We start from the raw sequence: 14,673 nt of genomic DNA on the forward strand, positions 1-14,673 counted from the left end.
AAAGTCTCAGCTCAAATAATAATAGCATGACAATAAAGCACAAATCAGCATCCAAGCAGATCAGCATAAACAGACAATAAACAGTTAACTAAGCTCCGGCCTCCTGCCACCCGAGGTATCAGCCCCGAGGTACCTGAACCTGAAGATGTGCCCCAAACGTGGGGTGAGATCTCTAAAAAGAAATCTCAGTAAGACAAGGGGTCCTCAAGGACTGTTCCGCCCCAAGCTCACTTACAAGTATAATATAAGTTTGAAAATAGTAATTACAATGCATGTTCATATTAAGACATTTAAATCATGACAAAATATCTCTTGCTCAAAGAGCCAAAGACTTTAACTCGTTAATCATGTGATGTATGCAAATGCGGTTCGAATGGCTAGGGAACAGGATAGGGTTTATATACGTCTGCGACCTATCTAAACATAAGAGTTGCAGTCTTATGCCTTACACACCAGAGTCACATTCAGATTGTATAAGTAATCATATAACTTTCATACATTACATGCCTTACACACTAGAGTCGCAGTCTGATTGTGTAAGTAATCAACACCACTTTTATACATTACCTCGACAATTAATTTAACACATCTCAGGCATATATCAATGCATATTCATCTTTCATAAAAGCAGACATGCATATAAACCACCCTCCTATGGAGGTCAGTGGAAGAAGCAATAAATCAATCCGAGGACACGAAAGCTTACCTCGCAAGCTAACAATCCCAAGTTAAGAGTTCACAACCGCCCAAGGTCCACAAACAGCACTCTCACGGTCTGTTTATACCAGTAATATAATTAATATTCATAGTCTAGTTATATTATGTGGACTCACGAGTGTGAGGAGTGCTTTCAGGAGTTGAAAGAGAGACTGACGACTGAACCTGTGTTGGTCCTTCCTAATCCTGCTGAGGAGGTCGATTTATATTGTGACGCCTCCTGAAAGGGGTTGGGTTGTGTGTTAATGCAGTTGGGCAAAGTAATTGCTTATAATTTGAGGCAGTTGAAGTCTCATGAGGAGAACTACCTGACTCATGACTTGGAGTTGGCTGCTATTGTTTTTGCTTTCAAGATTTGGAGGCATTATCTCTATGGCATGAAGTTTGTCATGTTCAGTGACCACAAGAGCTTGAAGTATCTATTCGATCAGAAGAAGCTGAACATAAGACAAAGGAGATGGATGGAATTTTTGAAGGATTACGACTTTGAGTTGATGTACCATCCTGGCAAGGCCAATGTGATAGCTGATGCTTTGAGTCAGAAATCTGTGAGTCTATCTAGTTTGACGATGGGTGACTATGATATAATTGAGAAGTTTCGAGATCTGATGGTGACCTCTTTGTTTGGGGGTGCACTTCTCGAAATGGAAACTGTGCAAGTTAAAAATGAGCTCATGGAAAAGATTAAAGAGGCACAAGTGCAAAGAGAGTGCCTTGACTATGTGAAGAACCAGGACGGTGTGTCTTGAAACGAGGATGGTTTTTTGACTTTCCAGAAGAGGATTGTGGTTCCTCGAGGTCCTTTGACTGAGGAGGTGATGACATAGGCTCATAAGGGCCAGTTTACTGTCCACCCTGGTGCTACTAAGATGTACCAGGACTTGAAGAGAAATTACTGGTGGCCGGGCATGAAGAAGGACATAGCTATTTTTGTGTCCAAGTGTTTGATTTGCCAGAAGGTGAAGATTGAACACCAGAAACCTTCTGGTAAACTTCAACCTCTTGAGATACTACAATGGAAGTAGGAGAGCATTTCCATGGACTTCGTGGTGGGATTGCCTAAGACTCAGGCTGGTTGCGACTCTATCTGGGTCATTGTGGACAGATTGACGAAGTCTGCCCATTTTCTTTCGATAAAGGTGAGCTTCACTACAGAGCTGTTGGCCAAGCTTTATGTTCGCGAGATCGTGAGGCTTCACGGGGTGCCCGAGAGTATCATCATTGATAGGGACCCGAAGTTCACATCTCGGTTCTGGGAGGCGCTGCAGGGAGCTTTTGGTACTCAGTTGAGATTGAGTACAACCTATCACCCTTAGACTGACGGACAGACTAAGCGGACCATCCAGACCTTGGAGGACATGTTGAGGGCTTGCACGTTGGAGCAGGGTTCAGCATGAGATAGGTACCTGTCATTGGTTGAGTTTTCGTACAACAATAGTTTCCATGCTAGACTTGGCATGGCACCCTACGAGGCATTATTTGGTTGGAGGTGTCGGACTCCTACCTATTGGTCTGAGGTTGGAGATCGCGAGTTGGTTAGCTTGGACTTTGTCCATGATACTACCCAGCAGATTCAGTTGATCAGAGAAAAGCTGAAGCAGGCGCAAAATCGCCAGAAGAGTTATTATGATGTTAAGCATCGTCCACTGGAGTTCAGTGAGGGTGAGCACGTGTTTGCGAGACTTTCACCTGTCACCGGTGTTGGTTGGGCCCTCAGAGTGAGGAAGCTTAGCTCGCGATTCGTTGGGCCATACCAGATCCTTGGTAGAGTAGGACCTGTTGCCTACCGGCTTGCCTTGCCTCTGAACTTGGCCAACATCCACGACGTGTTTCACGTGTCTCAGCTTTGGAAGTACATAGCATATCTATCGCACGTGGTGCAACCGGATGATGTGGAAGTTCGGGAGAACTTGAAAACTCCCGTCGGACCACTCAAGATTCTCGATCGTGGCGAGAAGAAGCTGAGCAGCAAGATCATCCCGATGGTCAAAGTGCAATGGACATGAAGAACTCCTGAGGAGTGTACTTGGGAGCGAGAGGACGTGCTTCTTCAGCAATACCTCGAGTTTCAAGACAGGTATGTTTCTAATTTTGCGGACAAAATTCTTAAAAGGTGGGGTGAATGTAAGAACTTGCACCGTTAATTTAGGAATTTAATTAATTAACTATGAGATTAATGAGATAATTCCATAATGGACCCTAATAATTATGAGAAGGCTTAAATAATTATGGTAAGTGATTAATAATGTTGAAAGTCACTTTTCTGACAAAAAGTGCAGATACCGGTTCTGCCTCACGGTATAAATACGTACCGATGAAGTATCCCAAAAAATTATAATAAGAATGGGAATATTCGTAGAATAATATATAGGACTAGTATGTCAAGTTTCAAGTCAAAATAATGAGAATTGGCGTCAGAACTGATATCGACTACGTAAAAGCGCGTACTGGAAAAGTTCTGCGAAAAATAAAATAAAAATATGACAAATCCTAGAAAAATGGCTAGGTTCAGAATCCCAAGTTTGAGATTAAAATGATAAGCATAACTATTAATGCTAATACTGTGCGATTACACTTAAGTGGGCTATAAATAACCATTTGGCCTAAAACCCTAGGCCATATTGGCTCCTACGTGACTTACTCAGCAGCTGAGTGCCCCTTGCCACCCTCTTCTCCTTTCAAAAACTTGAACCTTCCTCCATAGCAATCCCTCAAGAACTCACCTTTTCCCCTTTGATTTCTTCACTAAGCCTTGTAAACACTTAGTAGTAGATTGTGAAGAGGTGGGGTGTCTTGTTGTTGAGTTTTGGCCTCTGACTTGTGGTGAATTGAGGGCTGAGTTGAGGGTTTTCATTGTGAGAGCCTTGTTCATACCATTAAAGGCTTCAAGAAGCCATTTTGATGATGAAAGGTCCAAGCTTGTAGTACATTTTCGTGCCCTTGCAAAGTCAGAACCTTGGAGCTGTGTTGGAAGCTCCAAGAGAGTCCCATTCTCTGAGTTTTTGGAGATTGAGGTATACCATGATCACCACCTTTGTATTTTCATTGTTTTAGCTTGTTTAATCCATTAAAAAGGAAAACTTTGATCATTTGAGTTAAAGACTGATAATCTAAGTCTAAAATATGTTAATGAACATCTATTGATGGAGTTATTGGACTCCAAATCGAGTTTGGACACTTAAAAATGGGATTATGCAGTGAACAGCTCGAGTTTCTGCATTCTGTCTGATAAGTATTCGAATACTTTTTGTGTAGTATTGATAACACATACTTTGTTACACTTATTTATTACTCTTGGTTGGTATTTTTACGATTTATTTGAATTAAATAAAGGTCTTTTGGGTCAAATCAGAATTATAGATTTTAATTGGGTTTGATAGATTTTCGTCATAATTTTCCAAATTTACACTACTTTAGTATTTTGGTCATATCTCACTTTATAGATGTCCAATTGACTCCGTTCTTGTTGCGTTTTGCAGCTACTAGAATGCTCTACAATCGCTATTTCAACCACTGAAGCCTAATTCAGACGAGAAGATGGTAGAAATCTGAGCCCAAGATGGACGTGTTTTGCTGGAAATTTATTTTGACGTTTGGACTTAAGTTATAATTTTGAACCCAATGTACATGAGGCCCAAAGCCATTAATTCAGTTTTGTTTCCTTTTATTTTGAGTTGGATTTGTAGAGCCCGAAGCCCAACTTGATTAGGGGTTAAAAGGGCGAGAGTAGGGACCTTGTGGAGAATCTTTGGTTTGAATTTGAATTTTACAGTTTTGAAATTAATAGAATTTTTGTCTTTTCTCTCTCCTCTTTTCTTTAATCAACCCAAGGGTTGAGGATTCCATGGTTGAATCCTGAGGACCTGCGCCTCATTTTGAACCAAATTCATTTCTTTTTCCAACTCGGTTTGACATCGCGCGATTGTGGGTGTTCAATCTGAGATACGCGATTGCGTTCTTAGGAAAGAGATTAACCATTAGATTTAATGGTTATGCTGATTAACCCAATGAACTCAAGTCGAACGGGTTGATACTCCGCGATTGCGCGAGTAAACGCACCGTATTCGACCAAAAGCTAAACGATCGCTTAGAGAGGGTTCTCCATTGGAAACAAAGATTCTGATTCAATTGAGATCAATCACGATTTGGTAATTATTTGTCCAATGATGGATATCCTTGGAATCCTAATTCTTGGGTTGGTTACTTTTAATTTGATTATTCTCGTTTGTTATTTTATATTTTTTATTCCCGTTTAAATTGACAATCATATTAAAACTGCCCCTTTTTAGTTTCCAATTTTCTTTAGTTTCCATTTCTCATTAGTTTCTCTTTTATTTAGTTCCCATTTTCATTTAGTTTCCGTTTTCATTTGGTTTCCATTTTATTTCTATTTTTTTTATTTTTTAATTTTTTTTTATTTTTACTTTCTTTTTTATTTTATTTTTATTTTTATTTTATTTTTATTTTATTTTTATTTTATTTTTATAACTGAGCGATTAAGATCCTTGCAAACTCCTTGAGAAACCTAATTTAATTAATTTGCGCGAGTTCGACAGCTCGTGTCAAATTTGGAGCCGTTGCCGGGGAGTTTGCATCATTCTCTATTGTTTTTTACCAACTTCTTCCTTTTGCTTCCATTATGCAGAAAATTAATCATAGGGAGTGGTGAAATAAGCAGACTGAGAGGATCTTCACATGTTGATGGACATTGCTTTAAGCCTTTTTATGAGGGACTCCAGCAGCAGCTTGTGGAAGCACAAATCAGGCTCACTGATGCCACTTACCTTCCCTAAGGAGGATAGGGAGTCTTCTTTTCCTTTTTCTTTGCATTTTTTATTTCAACTTTAATTGTCAATAAGTGGATTTTCCTTTTCTTTCTGATAATTGTTAAGTTATACATGGAATGAACTTGGACATATTTCTTTTGATAGATTATTTTGATCAGGCTTAATTCTTGACTCTTGGATTATATTACTTGTTGACTGATATTGTTATGCTGATTGCGTAATTTTGTTTTACCCTTGTGAGATTTTGGGCCTGTATGAATGGATTACATCTTCTGTCATTCTCTCTTTCGTGTGTGTTTCTGCTCATGATCTTTATTCTCTAGAACTTGATCTTGTTCTTTTTGAAACTGCATTTTTCATTTACATGCATGAATATGATAGAAGCATTTTTTCTTTTCTTTTTCCCTTTAGCCAGATAGACATCTCTTACATTATTATCCCTTGGTGAGCCCCTTTGAACCTTTATATCCTTTATTTCTTAAGCCGCATTACAAGCCTAAGTGAAAAACCAATTAATTCCACACCCTGGAGATTTAATAAGCATTGGTTTCACTGTAGTTTTGTGTTTAAGTGTGGGGGTTTGCCCGAGACGTGCAAAAATTTAAGTGTGGGGGTGACCATCTGATTCCTTTCTGATTTTTGGTTTTCTATTAAAAAAAGAAGAAAAAATAATAAAATAAAAATAAAAATAAATAAATAAATAGCAAAAGCAAAAAGAAAAAAATAATATAGAAAAAGAAAAAAGAAAAAAGAAATAAAAAAAGTGTGTTTATTTCTATCTTTGCATTATCTTTGTTTTATTTTCTTATTGTAGTTTTTAACTTTTGCTCTAGTAGATTTCTGGGTGTTTAACTTTATTTTCCACAATTCATCCATACCTTCACCTCAGCTCCATTACAACCCTGCATAAAGCCCTCTTGATTTGTGCATGCATGTGTTAGTAGCAGTGGAGAAGTAGAATTTGAGTAAGCCTATGGTAGAATGATTTTCTTGAGTAGATTTGAGTGATACACTGTTTACCTGATACACTAGAAAGAAAAACATTGAGAGCATCCTGTAAGGAACCATTTTCTGCAATTGGCATGTACAGTTGAAATTAGCAGGTCTTGTGATTTAAGATTATGGAATTTCTGTCTTGATTGATTTATCTGTTGAAAACTTGTGATCTTTGTATATGTTTTGTATGCTTGATAATTGTTAGAAGGGATTGGTTGATCTTAGTCTTTGCTTTCTATTTTAGTTTTTCCCACGAGTGCAAAAAGATAAGTGTGGGGGAATTTGATAACACATATTTTGTTACACTTATTTATTACTCTTTGTTGGTATTTTTACGATTTAATTGAATTAAATAAAGGTTGATAAACCCCTAGTTCATCAGGTTTTTCAGCATGAATTTGTATTAATTTGTGTGATTAATTGGATGAAAAAGAGGTTAATGTCCTGGAAATCCCTCAAGTGTAAGTTCTGAAAGCTTAGTTGAAAATCAACACTGTCTTGTAGGGAAATGAAGTTCAAGGAGCAGCAGAGAGAAGAAGAAGATTCTGGAAAAAGGGAGAATGCTTAAGTGTTGAGCGCTAAAACGTCCACACAAACCGTTTTAGCGCGCTGCTACAATTTGAAGGTAAAAGTTGCTGGTGTCGAGCGCTAAAACGTCCGCACAGACCGTTTTAGCGCGCTGCTACAATTTGAAGGCAAAAGTTGCTGGTGCCGAGCGCTAAAACGTCCAACACATAACGTTTTAGCGCGCTGCTGCAAACTAAGGACGAAAGTTGCTGGTCTTAGGCGCTAAAACTCCCTGACCAAACATTTTAGTGCCCTGCTGCTGCAAAAAGACTCTGGTCTCGAACGCTAAAACGTCCAAGCCAAGTTTTTTAGCGTTAGAGTTGGTTGGAAGCAGTTGAGCATTCACCAGACATGGATGCTAAAACGTTCAACAGCTCGCGTTTTAGCGCCCAAGTTACTTGAAAGCAGTTGGACATCCGTCAATCATGGATGCTAAAATGCCCATATAGAATGTTTTAGCGCCCATGTTAGTTTTCAGTTGTAATTTGTAACACTATAAAAGGCAAGGGCCTTCACATTTCTGAGGAAAATCCATCACATCTCTCTCTCATATATCAGATCCTCTGATCTGACTTCTCTCTCTTACTTTCAAAATTCTTAGGAGTAGTGTTGTATTAGTTAGTGTTTCATATGTAATTGCACGTGAAGATTGAAGACTTACTATCAAGACAATGGAGTTTGATCTTTCTTCTTCCTTTGTTTGTATTTCAATTATGTTTGAGTAGAGTCCTTTGTAGTCTGATTCAATGTAACTCAAGTTTGAATTTATGAATGGTTAATTAGATGTTTTGTTTATCTATTATGTGATTGTATAAAGTTGTCTTGATTAATTCTTCATGTTGCTAAATAGTGTAGAACAGACACGTTTACATTGTTTCTCTATCTTTGACAACTTCATCATTAGTGTTCTAGTAGTCAAGACATTGATGCTAAGATTCTGATGTGGTCTTAAGACTTTGGTAATTAATGCATGTATTAAGAAAGGAATCACACAGACATTGGGGTTTCTGATTAATGTATCTATCAGGGTAGTAATACATTACATCTTGAGATGATAAGAAAAAAGTTGATCAACATCACATAGTAGATAATTCATAATGGAAATTGGTTTATCCATAAATTCATGCTTGAGGGAAATTGACATCTGACTACTTGTTAAGTTATATTCACATCTTATTTGCTTATCAATTCTTTAATTTTATGCAATTTCAATTTCGGGTGACAAGAAATTAATGCAATTCAGAATTTTTCGGTTGATTCAACTTAGTAACATTTGGTTAGTTAGTGCTTGACACAAATCTTCGTGGGAACGATCTTTACTCATCATTTTATTACTTGTTTGACTAGTGCACTTGCTAAATCTGACAACAAGTTTTTGGCGCCGTTGCCGGGGATTTGTGTTTCAACATTGACAGATACCATTGGTTGTTTCGATTGAATCTTTTATTTTTTTCAGCACTTTATATTTTTTGTATGAATTTTTGTTCTCTTGTAATTCTGGTGTATGCGAGGTACTATTGATCAAAACTCTTTGTTGTTTGACCCAGAATTAGAAAGGACAATCAGAAGGAACATGAGGGAAGCCAGAAGAAGGCAATTACAAGAAAGGGGTGAACCAAGTATTACAGTACAGGAAGAGATCATGGCAGAAAATCATGTGCAACCACCACAGAGGACACTGGGAGATTACATGACTTCTGTTGTCATTCCACCCATTGGAAGTGTGGTTCGACCTACAGTAGAGCCCATTAATTTCGAATTGAAGCCTGCATTAGTACAGTTGGTGCAGAAAGAACAGTTTGCTGGAACAAGTGCAAAGGATCCATACCTGCATATTGAGAACTTTTTGTTGTTAAGTGACACTGTGAAAATCAATGGAGTGACCAGAGATGCCATTCTATTGAGGCTCTTTACTCATTCACTGAAGGATGATGCCAGGAGATGGCTACAGTCATTACCACAAGGGAGCATTACAACTTGGGATGATCTGCAAACCAAGTTCTTGGCCAGATTCTTTTCAGCATCCAAGAGGGCAAAGTTGAAGGATGAGATCACAGGATTCAAGCAAAAGGAGTCAGAGTCTATCTATGAGGCCTGGGAGAGGTTAAAGACACTTTTGAGGAAATGTCCACAACATGGAATAGAAGTATGGAATCAAGCAGCAATATTCCTCCAAGGGTTGACAACTAACACCAGGACATTGGTGAATGCCACAACAGGTGGTTCATTGACAACCAAGACCCCTCAGGAAGCCCTTGACATCTTTGAGTCTCTAGCATCTCAGGAGTTTGACAATGCTCCGGTTAGTGACAGAAGGACAGGAATTATTAAACTTGATGGTTATGATGCTTTATTAGCCAGGAATGACCAGTTGCAGCATGTTCAGAAACAACAACAACAACTAGATACTCTCACCAAGCAGCTTTCTTCTCAGAAGGTTGCTTCTATGGACACTAATTCTGTGTGTGCCATTTGTGGGAAAAGCCATGTTACTGATGATAATGACTATGGAGGGTCTGCTGAACAAGCAGAAGTTAATAGAGTGTGTTATGACCATAACAACCAGAGGAATTACAACAACCAGGGGTGAAATGTGTATGTGCCACCATGGAAGAACAAGAATCAACACCCAGGGTTCAGTTATAGTTCCAACCATCAGTTGAATCCTCCACTACATCCTCCACCACCACATTCATCACAGCAAGGTGATGCTTCTGCATGGGAGAAAGCTTTTGCCCAGTTATCAAAGACTACTCAAGATTACATTCAGGGGTGAAATTCTTTCAGGGAAGAAACTTCTACTTTCATGCAAGAGACAAAGACTGCATTCAGAAACCAGGAAGCATCTATCCGGAATTTGGAAACACAAATTGGCCAGTTGTCTAGATAGATAGCTGAGAGGCCACAGGGCAAGTTCCCTGGTGATACTATAGTGAATCCAAAGGAGCATTGCAAGTCCATAATAACAAGAAGTGGGCTTGTGCTTCAACCGGTGAACAAGAAAGTAGATGAGAAGAAAGTGGGAGAAAAGAAAAATGAGGAGGAAGTTGTTGTTGAGGATGTTGTAGTTGAAAATAATAATAATAAAAAGAAAGTTGAGGAAAAGAAGAAAAAAGAAGAGGTAGTGGTTGACAAGAGTTCTTCACCCCAGAAGTTGATGAAGAAGAAGATGGCTGACAAGTAGGACCAGCCAATCAACCTATCTCCATATGCTAAAGTGCCTTACCCTCAACGGTTGAAGTAGGAAATCCAGAAGCAGCACTATGCAAGGTTTTTGGATATCTTCAAGAAGTTACAGATTAACATTCCATTTGCTAAGGCCTTGGAGGATATGCCTCACTATGCCAAATTCATGAAAGATCTTCTGTCTAAGAAGAGGAAATTGAAGGATGGTGAGACAGTGGCCTTAACAGAAGAGTGTAGTGCCCTGATCCAGAAGAAGCTTCCACCAAAATTAAAAGATCCAGGAAGTTTCAGCATCCCTATTGCCGTTAGAGATGTAGAAGTAGGGAAGGCACTCTGTGATTTGGGGGCCAGCATTAACTTGATGCCATTGACTGTATGTAGAGCTTTGGGAATCAACACCTTGAAGGATACCAATCTTATTATGCATCTTGCAGACAGATCCATCAAGAGACCGGAAGGTGTGGTTGAAGATGTTCGGGTTAAGGTGGATAAGTTCATTTTTCCAGTGGACTTTGTGATTCTAGATATGGAGGAAGAAGATACTGAAAGCCCTCTACTTCTAGGGAGGCCATTCTTTGCAACTGCTAGATCCCTGATTGATGTTGAACAAGGGAAGCTAATGCTAAGGGTGAATGAAGAGACAGTTACAATTGATGTGTTTGAAGCCATTAAACATCCTGTTGATGTGGAGGATTGTTTCAGGATAGATATCATATAGGAGGTTGTGGAGGAAGTGAAAGGAGAAGAGGACCTGTTGTTAGAGGAAGACAAAAGTAAGGATGAGATGAGTGGGGAATTTTATCAGGAGGAACCAGTAGTTGAAGAGCTTGAAAAGAAGGTGGATGACATTCCTAAGAGAGCACCTAAGGTGGAACTGAAAGAAATACCTTCTAATCTGAAGTATGTGTTCCTTGGGGATGATCAAACATACCCAGCCATTATAAATGCATTCTTGTCTAAAGGGGAGGAAGTGAAGTTGGTTGAGGTACTCAAGAAGAACAAGACAGCCATGGGCTGGTCATTTTCAGATCTTAAGGGTATCAACCCTTCCTTCTGCACTCACAAGATATTGATGGAGGAAGAAGTCAAACCAGTAAGGCAACCACAAAGAAGACTTAATCCCACTCTGAAGGAGGTAGCAAGGAAAGAGGTGGTGAAGTTGCTTGATGCTGGAATGATTTATCCTATTTCAGATAGTGCATAGGTGAGTCCAGTTCAGACAGTGCCCAAGAAAGGAGGGATGACTGTGGTTAAGAATGAGAACAATGAACTGATCCCTACAAGAACAGCCACTGGCTGGAGGATGTGTGTTGACTATAGGAGACTCAATAAAGCAACCAGGAAGGACCATTTCCCTATTCCATTCCTGGACCAGATGCTGGAAAGATTAGCAGGACATGCTTTCTACTCTTTTCTGGATGGATACTCGGGCTACAACCAGATAGTTGTAGCTCCGGAAGATCAGGAGAAGACTACATTCACTTGCCCCTATGGAATCTTTGCATACCGGAGGATTCCTTTTGGCCAATGCAATGCATCAGCAACTTTTCAAAGTTGCATGCTTTCCACATTCTCTGACATGGTAGAAAGGTGCATTGAGATTTTCATGGATGATTTTTCTGTGTTTGGTCCTACTTTTGATGCATGTTTAGAAAACTTGGACAATGTTTTGAAAAGATGCCAAGATTGCAATCTTGTGCTAAATTGGGAGAAATGTCACTTCATGGTGACAGAGGGTATTGTTTTGGGACACAAAGTGTCCAACAGAGGGATTGAAGTAGATAAGGCCAAGATCTCTGTTATTGAGAAACTACCCCCTCCCATAAATGTTAAAGGTGTGAGGAGTTTTTTAGGACATGCTAGTTTTTACCGTCGTTTTATTAAAGATTTTTCAAAAATTGCAAAACCATTGTGCAAGCTGTTAGGAAAAGATCAAGAATTTATGTTTACTGATGACTGCTTGCATGCATTTAATGTGTTGAAAGACAAGTTGATCACTGCACCTATAATCATGGCACCTGATTTTTCATTACCATTTGAACTTATGTGTGATGCCAGTGATTATGCTGTGGGGGTAGTCTTAGGCCAAAGGAAGGATAAACTATTGCATGTCATTTACTATGCCAGTAAGATTCTTAATGAAGCTCAAAAGAATTATGCTACTACAGAGAAATAGTTATTGGCAATAGTGTATGCATTTGACAAATTCAGGTCATATCTGCTAGGGTCCAAAGTTATTGTTTACACTGACCATGCAGCTTTGAAGTATTTGTTAACAAAGCAGGATGCTAAGCCCAGGTTACTCCGATGGATGTTACTGCTGCAAGAGTTGGAAGTAGAGATCAAAGACAAAAAGGGAGTGGAGAACTTGGTGGCTGATCACTTATCCAGGATCACAGAGACACATCTACAAGAGGGTCCAGAGGTGGTGATCAAGGAAGAATTCCCTGATGAGCAAATACTGGCCATAAGCACTGTTTCCCAGTTGGTGCATGATCAAGTCTTGTCTGTTAACACACCACCATAGTTTGCTGATTTTGCTAACTACAGAGCTGCTGGAGCCATGCCAAAGGATTTCACTTACCAGCAGAGGAAGAAATTTCTGCATAATGTGAGGAGATACATCTGGGATGAATCATACCTCTTCTATAGATGTTCAGATGGAGTAATCAGAAGATGCATTCCTGAAGAGGAGCAAAAGAGTGTCTTATGGCACTGTCATGGTTCAGCCTATGGTGGCCACTTTGCAGTTGAGAGAACAACAGCCAAGGTTTTGATGAGTGGTTTCTACTGGTTCAAATTTTACAAAGATGCCAGAAAGTATGTGGAAGCATGTGACAACTGCCAGAGAACTGGGAACATCTCCAGGAGACATGAGATGCCTTTGAATAATATACTGGAGGTGGAGATCTTTGATGTCTGGGGTATGGATTTCATGGGACCTTTTCCCTCTTCCTACTCTAACAAGTATATCCTGGTGACAGTTGATTATGTGTCGAAGTGGGTTGAAGCCATAGCCACACAAACAAATGATGCTCGGGTTGTGATAGCATTCCTAAAGAAGAACATATTTGTGAGATTTGGAGTTCCAAGAGCCATAATAAGTGATGGGGGAACCCATTTTGATAACAGGTTTGTTGAAGCTGTTCTTGCCATGTATGGAGTGAGGCACAAAATAAGTACTCTGTACCACCCTCAGACTTGTGGTCAGGTTGAAATTTCCAACAGGGAACTTAAAAGAATATTGGAGAAAACTATTGGGAATGCTAGGACTCAATGGTCTAAGAAACTTGATGACACCTTGTGGGCATATAGGACAACATTCAAAACTCCTATTGGAATGTCTCCATTTCAGTTGTTGTTTGGGAAAGCATGTCATTTGCCTGTTGGATTGGAGCATAGAGGATTATGGGCTGTCAAGTTCTTAAACTTTGACTCCAAGGCTGCAGGTGAGAAAAGACTACTGCAATTGGATAAACTGGATGCATTTCGTCTGTCTGCTTATGAGAGTGCCAGCCTATACAAGGAGAAGACCAAGTTATGGCACGACAGGAAGATCACACCCAGGGATTTTAAGGTGGGAGATCAGGTGCTGTTATTCAACTCCAGGTTGAAATTGTTTCCAGGGAAGCTGAAGTCCAGATGGTCTGGACAATTTGTAGTTAAGACATTGAAGCCTTATGGAGCGGTGGAGATTTATGCTTGGGATTTTGACCAGAGTTTTACTATAAATGGTCAGAGATTGAAACGTTACATAGGATGAGCTGTGGACAGGCAACTGATTTCAGTTGCCTTGTTGGAGATAAGCTAGATCATACCCGTCAGGCTCACGACGTTAAACACGCGCTGAGTGGGAGGCAACCCACTGTATCAGGTATGTAACATTAATGTTAATACCATGTAAAGAAAAAAGGAAGATAAGAGGGCAAAGTTTTGAAAAAATTTAAGAATTTTTTTTTTTGACAAGTGCTGGGCGCTATTACTTCTATTCTGGACGTTTTAGTGTCCTAAGAGTTGCATCACAATGAAACTCTTTGGCCATGAGCGCTAAAACATTCATACTGACCATTTTAGCGTTCACCCAATGTATCAGTTGCAAGCACTCTGGCACAGAGCGCTAAAACGTCCCTGGTGACCGTTTTAGCGCAGTGCTGCACACAACGTGTGCACACTTTTCTGGTCCTGGGCGCTAAAACGTTTAGTTTCAACATTTTAGTGCCCTGTCACTCATTTTAAATACACGGGTTTTCCCTCACTTCTCTCACACTCACCCTTTTGTCTGATTTTTTCACTCACTCTCTCTCACAATGCACCCTTGAACTCTTCCATTGTTCTTCATCACATTTCCTAACATTTCATCATATTACACCCATGATCATGTTTACACCCCCACCTAAGAAGACCAGAAAGAAGAGGTCTA

The 14,673-nt window shown here is 39.6% G+C and overlaps 1 non-coding gene across 1 annotated transcript; it reads right to left on the reverse strand.

Annotated features, from left to right (window-relative positions):
* Positions 1–9,102: 9,102 nt before the first annotated feature.
* Positions 9,103–9,209, reverse strand: LOC133306137 (small nucleolar RNA R71). The gene has a single exon (XR_009750851.1). It is a non-coding gene; the product is annotated as a small nucleolar RNA R71 (small nucleolar RNA).
* Between the last annotated feature and the right edge of the window lie 5,464 nt (positions 9,210–14,673).

The sequence above is a fragment of the Gastrolobium bilobum genome, unplaced genomic scaffold, assembly GCF_033153095.1.
Source record: "Gastrolobium bilobum isolate Gb01-03AN ecotype WA unplaced genomic scaffold, APGP_CSIRO_Gbil_v1 utg7478, whole genome shotgun sequence".
Taxonomy (NCBI): domain Eukaryota; kingdom Viridiplantae; phylum Streptophyta; class Magnoliopsida; order Fabales; family Fabaceae; genus Gastrolobium; species Gastrolobium bilobum.